Source organism: Mus pahari, chromosome 19 (assembly GCF_900095145.1).
Source record: "Mus pahari chromosome 19, PAHARI_EIJ_v1.1, whole genome shotgun sequence".
Lineage (NCBI taxonomy): Eukaryota > Metazoa > Chordata > Mammalia > Rodentia > Muridae > Mus > Mus pahari.
In genome coordinates, this window is record NC_034608.1 from 41,708,508 (window position 1) to 41,718,434 (window position 9,927).

Sequence of the window (9,927 nt, forward strand, 5' to 3'; positions counted from 1 at the left end):
TCTACTATTAATAGTGCAGTAATAAACAAGTTTATGTAAGTCTTGCTGTGGTGTGTTGATTTAGAATCCTTTTTGTTATATATATAGGAGCCATAGAGCTAGGACCTGCAGTCATTTTATTTTTAGTTTCTGTTGAACTGATTTCCATAGCAGTTACACCAGGTACCTCTTTTCCCATATTCTCACTAGTAAATATTGTTTCCTGGATCAAAGTCATCTTGACTTGGGTGAGGGGTAACCGGCAGCGGTTCTGACTTCTGCTTTAAGGGTGTTAAACACGTCTCACATACTTGTTGGCTATCTGTGTTTCTGTCTTTGAGAACTGCCAATTCGATGCATTGTGGTTGAGGAGAGGAATATGGAGACTTGGGGCATTTCATTACTTGGTCTCCAGATGGTTGCTGTTCGTGGGAAGGATTAGGTGTGGCCTTGCTGAAAGAAGTCTAGGGGAGGGCTTTGAGGTTTCAAAATACTGGCACCATTTTGAATCTGTGGATCAAGATGTGAGCTGTTCATTGCTGCTCCAACCCCATGCTTGCCTGCTTCCTGCCATGCTCTCTGCCACGATGGCACTGAACTGTTATCCCTCTGGGATCTTAAATCTCCACCTTCTATAAAGTAGCCTTGGTCATGGTGCTTCATCACAGCAATAGAAAAGTGACTGAGAGAGACACTATCTGGTCCATTTTTTTTTTTTAATATCCTGCTCATGATTTCTGTGTCTACATTAATGAGAAGTACCTGGATCGAGTTTTCTCATCTTTTCTTTGCTGTGTTTTGGAACTGGTTATTGCTGTCCTCATCAAAGGAATTCCGCATCATTGAAGGATGTCTTGGAGAACAGATAAAATTCCTTCTTAAATGGTGGGTGGAAATTGTCAGTGAGTCCATGTGAGCTTTTGTCTTTTGTGAGAGAATGAAGTCGATAACCTCAACCCCAACAGTGTCTCTGTAGATGTCTCTCTTCATGTTGCTCATTTTGTCTTCTGGGCTGCTCGTTCCATCCGGTCCACCAGCGTTGGTGGCTGTGGGCACACTGTTCCTTTACTATCCCTTTAGTGTCCTGGGTCCATGCTTTCTTTCCCACATCTGATATTAATGGTTTGTGTCATTCCCCTTTTATACTTTGCCTGACTAAAGGCTTTATAATTTTATTGATCTTTTCAAAGGACAAGTTTTGGTTTTGATGATTTTTTTCTGTTAATTTTTTGTCTTTGATTTCATTTTTATTTTTTATTTTTTATTTTTTTGCCCTAAATTTTATGTTGCCCCTCTTTGGATTAAGTGTTTTTCTTCTGTTTCCCTAAGGCTGAATCAGAAGTGACTGGTTTTAAAGCTGCCTTACTCTTCCTTGCCTTCAGTCATCTTCTTCCTTCTTTCTCCCTTCTCCCTCCCTTCATGTTTTCCTTCCTCTCTCCTCCTTGAACTAAAGGCTTTTTCCCACACTACTCAAATGCTCTTCTCAGTAACCTTTCAGGTAGGGCCTTGGTATATAGCTCAGACTGGTCTTGATCTCATAGTCTTTTGGCCTCCATCTTCTAGGGGATGACATTATAGGTACATATTTCTTCATTTTTCAAAAAATATATTTAAAATCATATATTTTTTAAGCACTGTCTTTCTTTGCTGTACCCCACACATTTGACAAGTTGTTTATATTTTTGTTTTGTTCAAAATTACTTATTTTTATATTGTTTGTGTTAATTATTTGAGAATTTTTATAAAATCTATTTTGGTCATATTCATCCTGACCCTCTCCCCAAACCCTTTCTGTTCCTTCCCTGTGTCTCTACCCACCCATCTCCCTTCCTCCTCCTCCTCCTCCTCCTCCTTCCTCCTCCTTCTCCTCCTCCTCTTCCTCTTCCTCCTCCTTCTTCCCCCCTTCCTCTCTCTCTTTGTCTCTAAACCATGAAATCCAGTTTATGTGTTTCCTGAGTGTAGACTGGCTTAAGGGAGTTCATACCTGGCACTCCTCTTCCGACTGCAGGTTTGGATTCCATGGGGTTTCAGGTAGATGTGGTGAGTAGAGGGCTGATGGATTGGCAGGAGGGAGTTGGGGAGGGGGATGGCTCTGGGGGTCTTTAGTGAGGGTTTCAGGTTAGGCTCCATGCAGTCCCTGAGCCCAGTGGTGGGTAAGGAGGCTGATGGCTGGTAGACAGACTTACAGTGTCTTTTCACTGTCCTGTGAGATTTCTTATCTGACCAGTGTGTTACATAGGCTTGCTTTATCCAGTTCCCTACTATTTGGGGGCAGGGTCACAAACTAATATATATATATATTTTATGATGACTTGCTAATTTGATTTTCATTGTGCACTGAGAATAGATATTGTTGATTGTGAATGATTAAAACCGATTAGCGTGCATTTCATGGTCAAATCTTTTTGTGCTTTGGTGAGTGTGCTCTGTGTGCCGGGGAAGAATGGGCCTGGTTCTGCTGGTGGCTGGAGTGGTCTCTGTAGAGCTGCCCACTATGACCAGATGGTTGGTGCTTCTCTGTCCACCTATGTCCCCCCCGATCTCCTACCTGCTGGATTTTTTCCATTTTCGATGGAGGCATGCTGAACTAGTCAGCTATAATGTTGGAGTTGCCGTTTCTTCTTACAGCTCTGGCCATTTTTGTGCTCTTTTTCAATGCGCTCACATTCACGCGTGCTTAGCTGTTATTAGGTACATACATAGTGAGGGTTCTAGGAGATTATTCCCTGTGCTGTTGGGAATGTCTGGTATGTCTGATAACTTTGCTCGGTCTCACATATGTTCTTTATGGATTAGTATTGTTCCATATATATATATATATATATATATATTGTTCCATATATATATATATATATATTGTTCCATATAGTTCCATATAGTTCCATGTAGTATTGTTCCATATATATATATATATATATATATATATATATATTAGTTTTAGTCTATTATGTCTTTCTTCATAGTTTATTTTTGGCTTATATGTGTCTGATTTTTTTTTCTCCTTCAATAAAATATACGACTGTTATTTCTTGATATATTCTAACAATCTCTGTCTTTTAGTTTGTTCATTTAGGCCACTGGTGTGCAAAGTTACTGATAAATTGATATGTAACATATTTGCCTCTTTCCTTTGTGTTTCTGCACTATTTTTGTGTCTTTTGTCTCCTCCCTCGTAATTGCATTATTAATAAAATAACAAAAAACGCTAATAATACCACTTAAAATGTCATCAGATTTAGAAATATATTAACAGCTAAGCCAGGTAATGTTTCTGGATAAATGAATACTTTATAACACCAAAATAATCTTCATGCCTCCCATTTCTCCTACATAGATTCTTGTCACCTGTTTTTTTTTTTTTTTTTTTTTTTTTTTTTTTTTTTTTTTTATAAGTCTGGGTAGCATTGAGCACACAGTTGCGATTACTAATCTTTAAAAGCTGCCAACTGTTGGAATAATTATAAAAAATAAGGGTTTAAATTTATTTTCTTCAGGGTCTTTTCAGACTTCATATAGAACTGAGACTCTGGTCTTTAATTTTTGCTTCTATTGACTGCTGGTTCTCTGTGTGGCAGGGTGTATGGATGTGTGCGTGCCGCAGGACTTCTGTGAAGGTCTGAGGAGAGTCTGTAATCCGTTCTCCCTTCTCACCAAGTGGGTTCCAGGCATCAAACACAGGTTGTCAGTCTTTGTGGCAAGTAAGCACCTTCACCTTTAAAGTCACTTTGCTGCTCATCCTAATTTTTTTTTTTTAATTTACAAATTTTTGAATAGTTGTTTCCACATTTGTATTTTGATTTAAAATCGTTCCTGGATCCCCGAGAGCACCCCAGAGGAAGCTTCATTGGTGAAAGGGGAGCTGTGTAAAATTAGAATCGGAAACAAAAATTCTTTTCCTCTCTGTCTCTCTAATTCTACTTCTTTCTGCTAGTTCGCAGAGACACTGCCTATATGTTAGAGGGCAGAGGGATCAGGATCAGCAGCATTGCATCCACATCTCAATAGCACTTAGCATTTAAATGTCTGTCTGTCTGTCTGTCAATATCAATCGATCTGTCTGTCTGCCTGTCTGTATCTCTGTCTATCATCTGCTTATCTATCATCTGCTAATATCTATCTATCTATCTATCTATCTATCTATCTATCTATCTATCTATCTATCTATCTATCTATCTGCCTGCTTGTGTCTCTGTCTATCATCTGTTTGTCTATCATCTGCTTATCTCTCTTTTTCTATCTATCTATTTATCTATCTATCTATCTATCTATCTATCTATCTATCTATCTATCTATCTATCTATCTATCTATCTATCTATCTGTCTATTGCATTCACCTACCAGTCTGTCTATCCATCCATCTCATCTGTAGGAAGATCTGGGAACATGTTCTATTCCCAGACCTTTGAGAAGGCTGATCCGAAAGTCCTCTGAATGTGCAGAAGCAAAGCGGAGAGCTCTGAACTAGAGGATGGCTCAGGAGAGTGGAAGGAGGTCTGTGTGCTGCTGCTCGTGCCTAGAACTTGAACTTCATTTCATTCACGATAACCCCCCTGCTTGACACAAGTTGAAGCTAGAGAAATGAATGAATACTGAGAGAAAGCTACAACAGTAGGAAAGGTAGAAGTTAATCTTGGCTCAATATAGCTCTGGGAAGACTGGTCATAATTACCTATTTGACAGTGAAGATTTTGTCTGTCTGAGCCACCCAGAGTTGAAGGTGCTTGGGACCATCAGAAGCACTGGCTGGGGGTGGCTGAGTGGAACAAGAGACCTATGCAGGGTAGACTCAGTCTGTGGGGAGAGGTGTTTATTGGTTTCTAAGTGGGTTTTTTTTTTCTTCTGCTTTTTGCCAGTGTCTTCCTTCATAAGGCTTGCAAACAGGGCTTGAGAAATAGGATGACCTGCTTATTGAGTTCTGCTGCACACCAGCAGCCCAGCATTAGGACTTTGGAGCAGAGCCATGCAGATTGCAAGGATATATCGAGTCCTTCATGGGACTCGATGGATCTTTGCCAGGGGAAGGGACATGAGCATCAGGAAGTCCTTTCTGAGATGTGTCATTAAGTTGCACATCTAGTCTCTGAGCGTATCTGCACAAGTTCTTGGAAATGCTCACAGATGAAGGAGGCTCAGGATTATTGGAGCGTTTCACTCCCTTTCTTCCTCTGCTGGTAGGTTTTTGCTGTACGGGCTTCTCATCAGTTCTCAGCTGTGACAGCAACTCCACGCAGAGCACAGGCACCAAGATTTACCTGCATCATCTCACCTTGTGATTCTAAAAAAAATGTTTCTGATGCTGCTGGTGGAGCTTAGAGCCCCACTCACCTGGGCACAGGCTCTACCACTGAGCTGTTCTCTCAGCGGTCATCCCCGTTTTCTTTCTTTCTTTGTTTTCTTCTTTGATAACCTTAAAAGCAGGAGACTTTATGGCTTTACACCTTTCTTCGAGTGAACTATGATGCAGAGAAATCATGCCGTTTCCCCAGCTGTCGCAGTTGTCAGCAATGCCTTCCCAGGTCCCTTCTTTGACCCTCTTCCCACTCTCTTTCAGACAGAGCAGGAAGGATGGGTGATGACACAGTTCAGCTCAGTGGCAAGGTGCTCCTTTCAACTGGAGAGTGTTTTATTATGCTTTTAGAATGGTCTAGCCATTGACCTCAGGTTCAGACATCCAGGGATGGATGACTGCTTCTTGGCTCCTCAAGGGCAGGCACTGATGTGTGAATCAGTTACTACACCAACTGGACACCCACAGTGCTAGATCAGAGGAGCACTCGCTGCCTGGCTATGGACTGGCACACCTTAAGGTGGAGACAGGGGTGGTAACGAGAGGCAGGGTGGAGCTGTCCCTGGGAGATGGAGGTTCTGCAGAGTGAATGGAGTTTCCACATTTATGGAGAGGCAGTGAGGCTTGACAGTGGTAATGCAGACTGTAGTTAGTAGCACAATTTCAGCAGTGCTTGGAGTGGGAGTGTGTGTGTGTGTGTGGGGGGGGCGAAGCAGTTTGGGCCAGTTGGCTGACTCCCCAGCACAGAGCAGGGCTAGCCACTATATTAAGTGCATCTTTCCCTGAGCATGGCTCAGATACACTATGGAACCCCGGATACCTGAAAAGAAAAGGGGAAAACAGACCGCCTTTGCTGGTCTCTGAAGGGATTCCAGATTGAATTTGATAAAGAAACTCGAGGGAATCCTGTGAGGAATGTTGCAAGCTTGCACGTCCTGGTCCTTTGACCTCACCGGCCTGGGGCAGCAGCTGTGTGTGGCAGGGTGGGAGGGAGGGAGACGCTGGGCTAATTAGTACAGTAAAGTAACACTTAAGTCTGCAATTCTGGAGGTTTTCCTTTCCTCTCTCTTCTTCGTTTAACTAAATGCCGCCAAGACAGTGATAAAAGGCTGGGTGGATTTCCACAGAACCGGTGAGCAGAGTCGGCCTGAGAGATGCTGATGCAGGCATTTACTAGTTCACTCCCCCATGTTGTTTTCTCCTCCTTTGCTAGACAGTCCCTCCCCTCCCCCCAAATGCATCTCGAAATGGCATATCTGAGGTCCTTGCTCATTCTTCTTCGTGGGTTTGAGTAAATCCTGCAGGGGCCCTTTATCCAAGAGGATAGTGGGTAAGGACAGGGCGTGGGTGAATGGAGGTGGGATAGCACTTTTATGAAGGTCAGCTTGTGGGGTCTACTCTCCGGGATTTTTTTAATGCATCTCGGAGCCTGCTGCTTTCATGCACTCTATATACATTCGCGCAGTCTGCCTGCTTTTAGGGCGGATTAAACAACAGCCAAAGCTTCCGGGTTTCTTGATAGTCACTGCTGCCCATGATACCCCGCCATAGAGAGAAAGTCGGTTGTGCCGGGAGTGGCACCACGTTGTAAACTTCTTGGTCCTTCACATGTCAGTTTCTACTGCAAATGTAGAGTAAAATGGCGGGGATAAAACAAGAAGAAACCCTGAAAACTCCAAAGTTTTGCTTATATGTTATTTGTGACTTTTAGTTTTCAGGTTCATTTTATAAGAAGAGACCCCGCGTCTTGGGTGAGCCCTAAAATACTCGGAATAGCAATCGGAATATAAACTCTGGCTTTGGGTGCTCAAGCTGTTATTGGTTTTGCAATTTGCAGAACAGCAGGTGTTTATCATAAAGTGTGGGGAAGTTTTATATGCCACACGAACGCAGTGGATTGCGTGAAGTAAATCTGAGGAGAAAGTTCATATCCCGAGTCTCGGAGCTTTAAGCCCACACGTTGTTCTTCTGAAGAGTAGTACACTTTCTCACTTGCTGTATCAGCGTAGTCAGGCAAAAACATTTGAAAAGTCCCTCAGTCTAGGGACAACATAGGCTTCAGATCCGATTTCTGTAGCGGTAAATTCCAGAGTTAATCACTCCGGCCAGAAATTTCGCTAAAATGCCGTCCCATGGGCTTAGTGGCTGTGGTATTTCATAAGGACAATTCATAACCTGCAATCTCTGCCTAATGGGGTTTACAGCCATGTCTTGTGTAGCTGGCCTGCCAAGAACCATAGATTTCAAACCACGGTGGGGGACTACTCTTAGCTGTCTCCCAGTCAACTGGAATGATGGCTATGTGGCTGGTTATCAGTGTGGGTCAGGGCTTTCAAAGCAAGTGTGCATCAGAAAATGTGATTGGTCAAGAGGCTGGGAGAGTGGTCTGTTTCACAGGCCATAGAATAAAATGATCAGAGTCCTAACTGAGGAGACGAGGAGCCCAGGGAGGAGGACTGCGCTGACTTGAGTTTCTAACAGAGGCAGCATTTTTGTGCATCTGGTGTCTCTCTGCTAGGACATCTGAGGACATCTGCCTCGCCACTTCCAGAAGAAGGTGGGTTCCTTTGCTCCCGTCTGCCAGTGTCCTGGGCTTTATTGGTGGGTTCTTGGTCTTATGCCAGTATAGCCTGTATCAGTAATAACGCCAACAGCAGGGATGGAGCTGACTTGACTGGTCAGCCATCCCAGTGCCAGTCAGCATGCAGGATCCGCAGAGGAGAAATCTGAGCTTAAGGAGAAAGACATGCCTGTGTTGGCAACCTCTATGCCCATCATGGAAGACAAGAGTAGAAAGGACAAAGTTACTATTATATGTTATACCGGCGCCACCATTGTCACCCTGTGGTTTCTGTTCCAAAAAAATCTCCTTATGGATGGGCTATATATATATCTGTTCACTTGTCTTTCTTCCACCAGTATGTTCAAGCCAAAGCTGTAGGAAAAAACCTGATACAAATGTTTGACTTCCTAACACCTGGCTGGGTGGGACCCAGGATATTTTGACTAGAAAAACCACCCCATAAACTGAAATACCTGGTGTTTTCATTCTTTCTCGGTGCACTAAGTCATAGCACCTCCGGTGGAGAAGTGTGCCGCCTAGTGCGTTGTTGTCTAGTGTCCTGAGTAAATGTATTTCTGGGATATTTTCGGCATGAATTGGACATATCTTAATTCCCAAACCTCCAGTTGTTTCCATTCATGAGGACGCGTGCTCCTCCCCTGAATGTACCTGGCCTGCAGATCAAACGAGTGAGACTCATTGGCCCACCGCTGAGACATATTATGTACTGTATTACGATCCAGCTGTGGTAGATCAATGGGTTTTATTAAATGATATTTGTATTTGTGACTGAACGTTTCCATTAAGGGGTTTTCTTTATTTTAAAGCTTTTCGATTCCTGATAAGTCAGCTAGCAGGTGACTAATTCCAAGGGAATCTCATCAGTGGAAAGAGACCCTTTTTGCTTTAGTGAATAAGAATGCAAGGCAGCAGGAGGAGAGAGAAATGCAACTTTTGTTTTTCACGGATGGTCGCTTAGAGTTGTCCTTGAGGAATGTATAAATCTGGGGCAGACAACACAAATATGTGTTCCTACCAAGAAAGCAAAGGAGGGACCAGTTTGTCACACTTCTACAGAAGGTGACAAGAAGCATCTGGGTGAATGGTAATTATAGATGTCACGTCTTGAGAGACCTTGTAGCCCCCCCCCCCCCCCAGAAGCCCCAGAGCTAGAAAGATGACAGATAAAGCAAATGATTCCCAGCCTCACAGTCTGGTGGCTTTGGGAACATTGAGAAACTCCGATGTCCCCAGCAGCTCATTTCCTTTGGGAATGTTTTCGAGTTTTGGGCTTCTCAGCCTGACTTGGAGGGGAGATGAACTGTTAGCAAAACTTGAAGCATCCCAGAAGGAAAATTCAGAATGCCTGAGAGGGAGAAGCACACTCGAGGAAGGATGTGAAGGCTGTTGTCACTCGTGCTGTTAGGAGGGAAAGGTCAGCTTTAGTCCATTGGAAAAGCGGGGCAGTGTATCTATGTCTCTGGCTTCCTTGAGGTCCCTCATGATGGAAAACCAGAGACTGCCGGTCCCTCCTGGTGCCTAGGCTGGATTCGTGTTCTCTCTCCCTTGTCTGTTGTGTTCTTTTATTTGGCAGGGAAGGAGAAGCAAGGCTTGTGTCTGGCCTTCACATCTTTAAGTGAGTGGACTCATTTTTCAGAGAATTTTTAGTTTTACAAAGTAACTGAACAGACAGCAGAGTTCCCATGTGCCCCTTTCATGCTCTACTTTTCTCTCTGGTGTTGGCATCTTGTATGATGGGTGAGGCACATTGGCCATGCTTGGTTCTATGAGGCCATGTACATCATTGACACAGGAGCTCACTCGGTGTGATGATACATTCTATGGGTGTTACAACATCATGCTAAGTAGATTCACTGCACTAATTTCCACTTAGGGTCTATATACTCCTCTCCCTCTCCTTCTTTTCCTCCTCCTCCTCTTCCTTTTCTTCTTCTTCCTCTTCCTCCTCTTCCTCTTCTTCCTCTTCCTCCTTCTTCTCTTCCTCCTCTTCTTCTTCCTCCTCCTCTTCTTCCTCTTCCTCCTCCTTTTCCTCCTCTTCCTCTTCTTCTTCTTCCTCCTCCTCCTCTTCCTCTTCTTC

At 43.5% G+C, this 9,927-nt stretch overlaps 1 protein-coding gene across 1 annotated transcript in view; it reads left to right on the forward strand.

The window, feature by feature from the left end:
* The window catches only part of Zmat4 (zinc finger matrin-type 4), a 381,839-nt gene that overhangs the window by 92,250 nt on the left and 279,662 nt on the right, over nucleotides 1-9,927 (forward strand). The gene's annotated exons all lie outside the window — the stretch shown is intronic.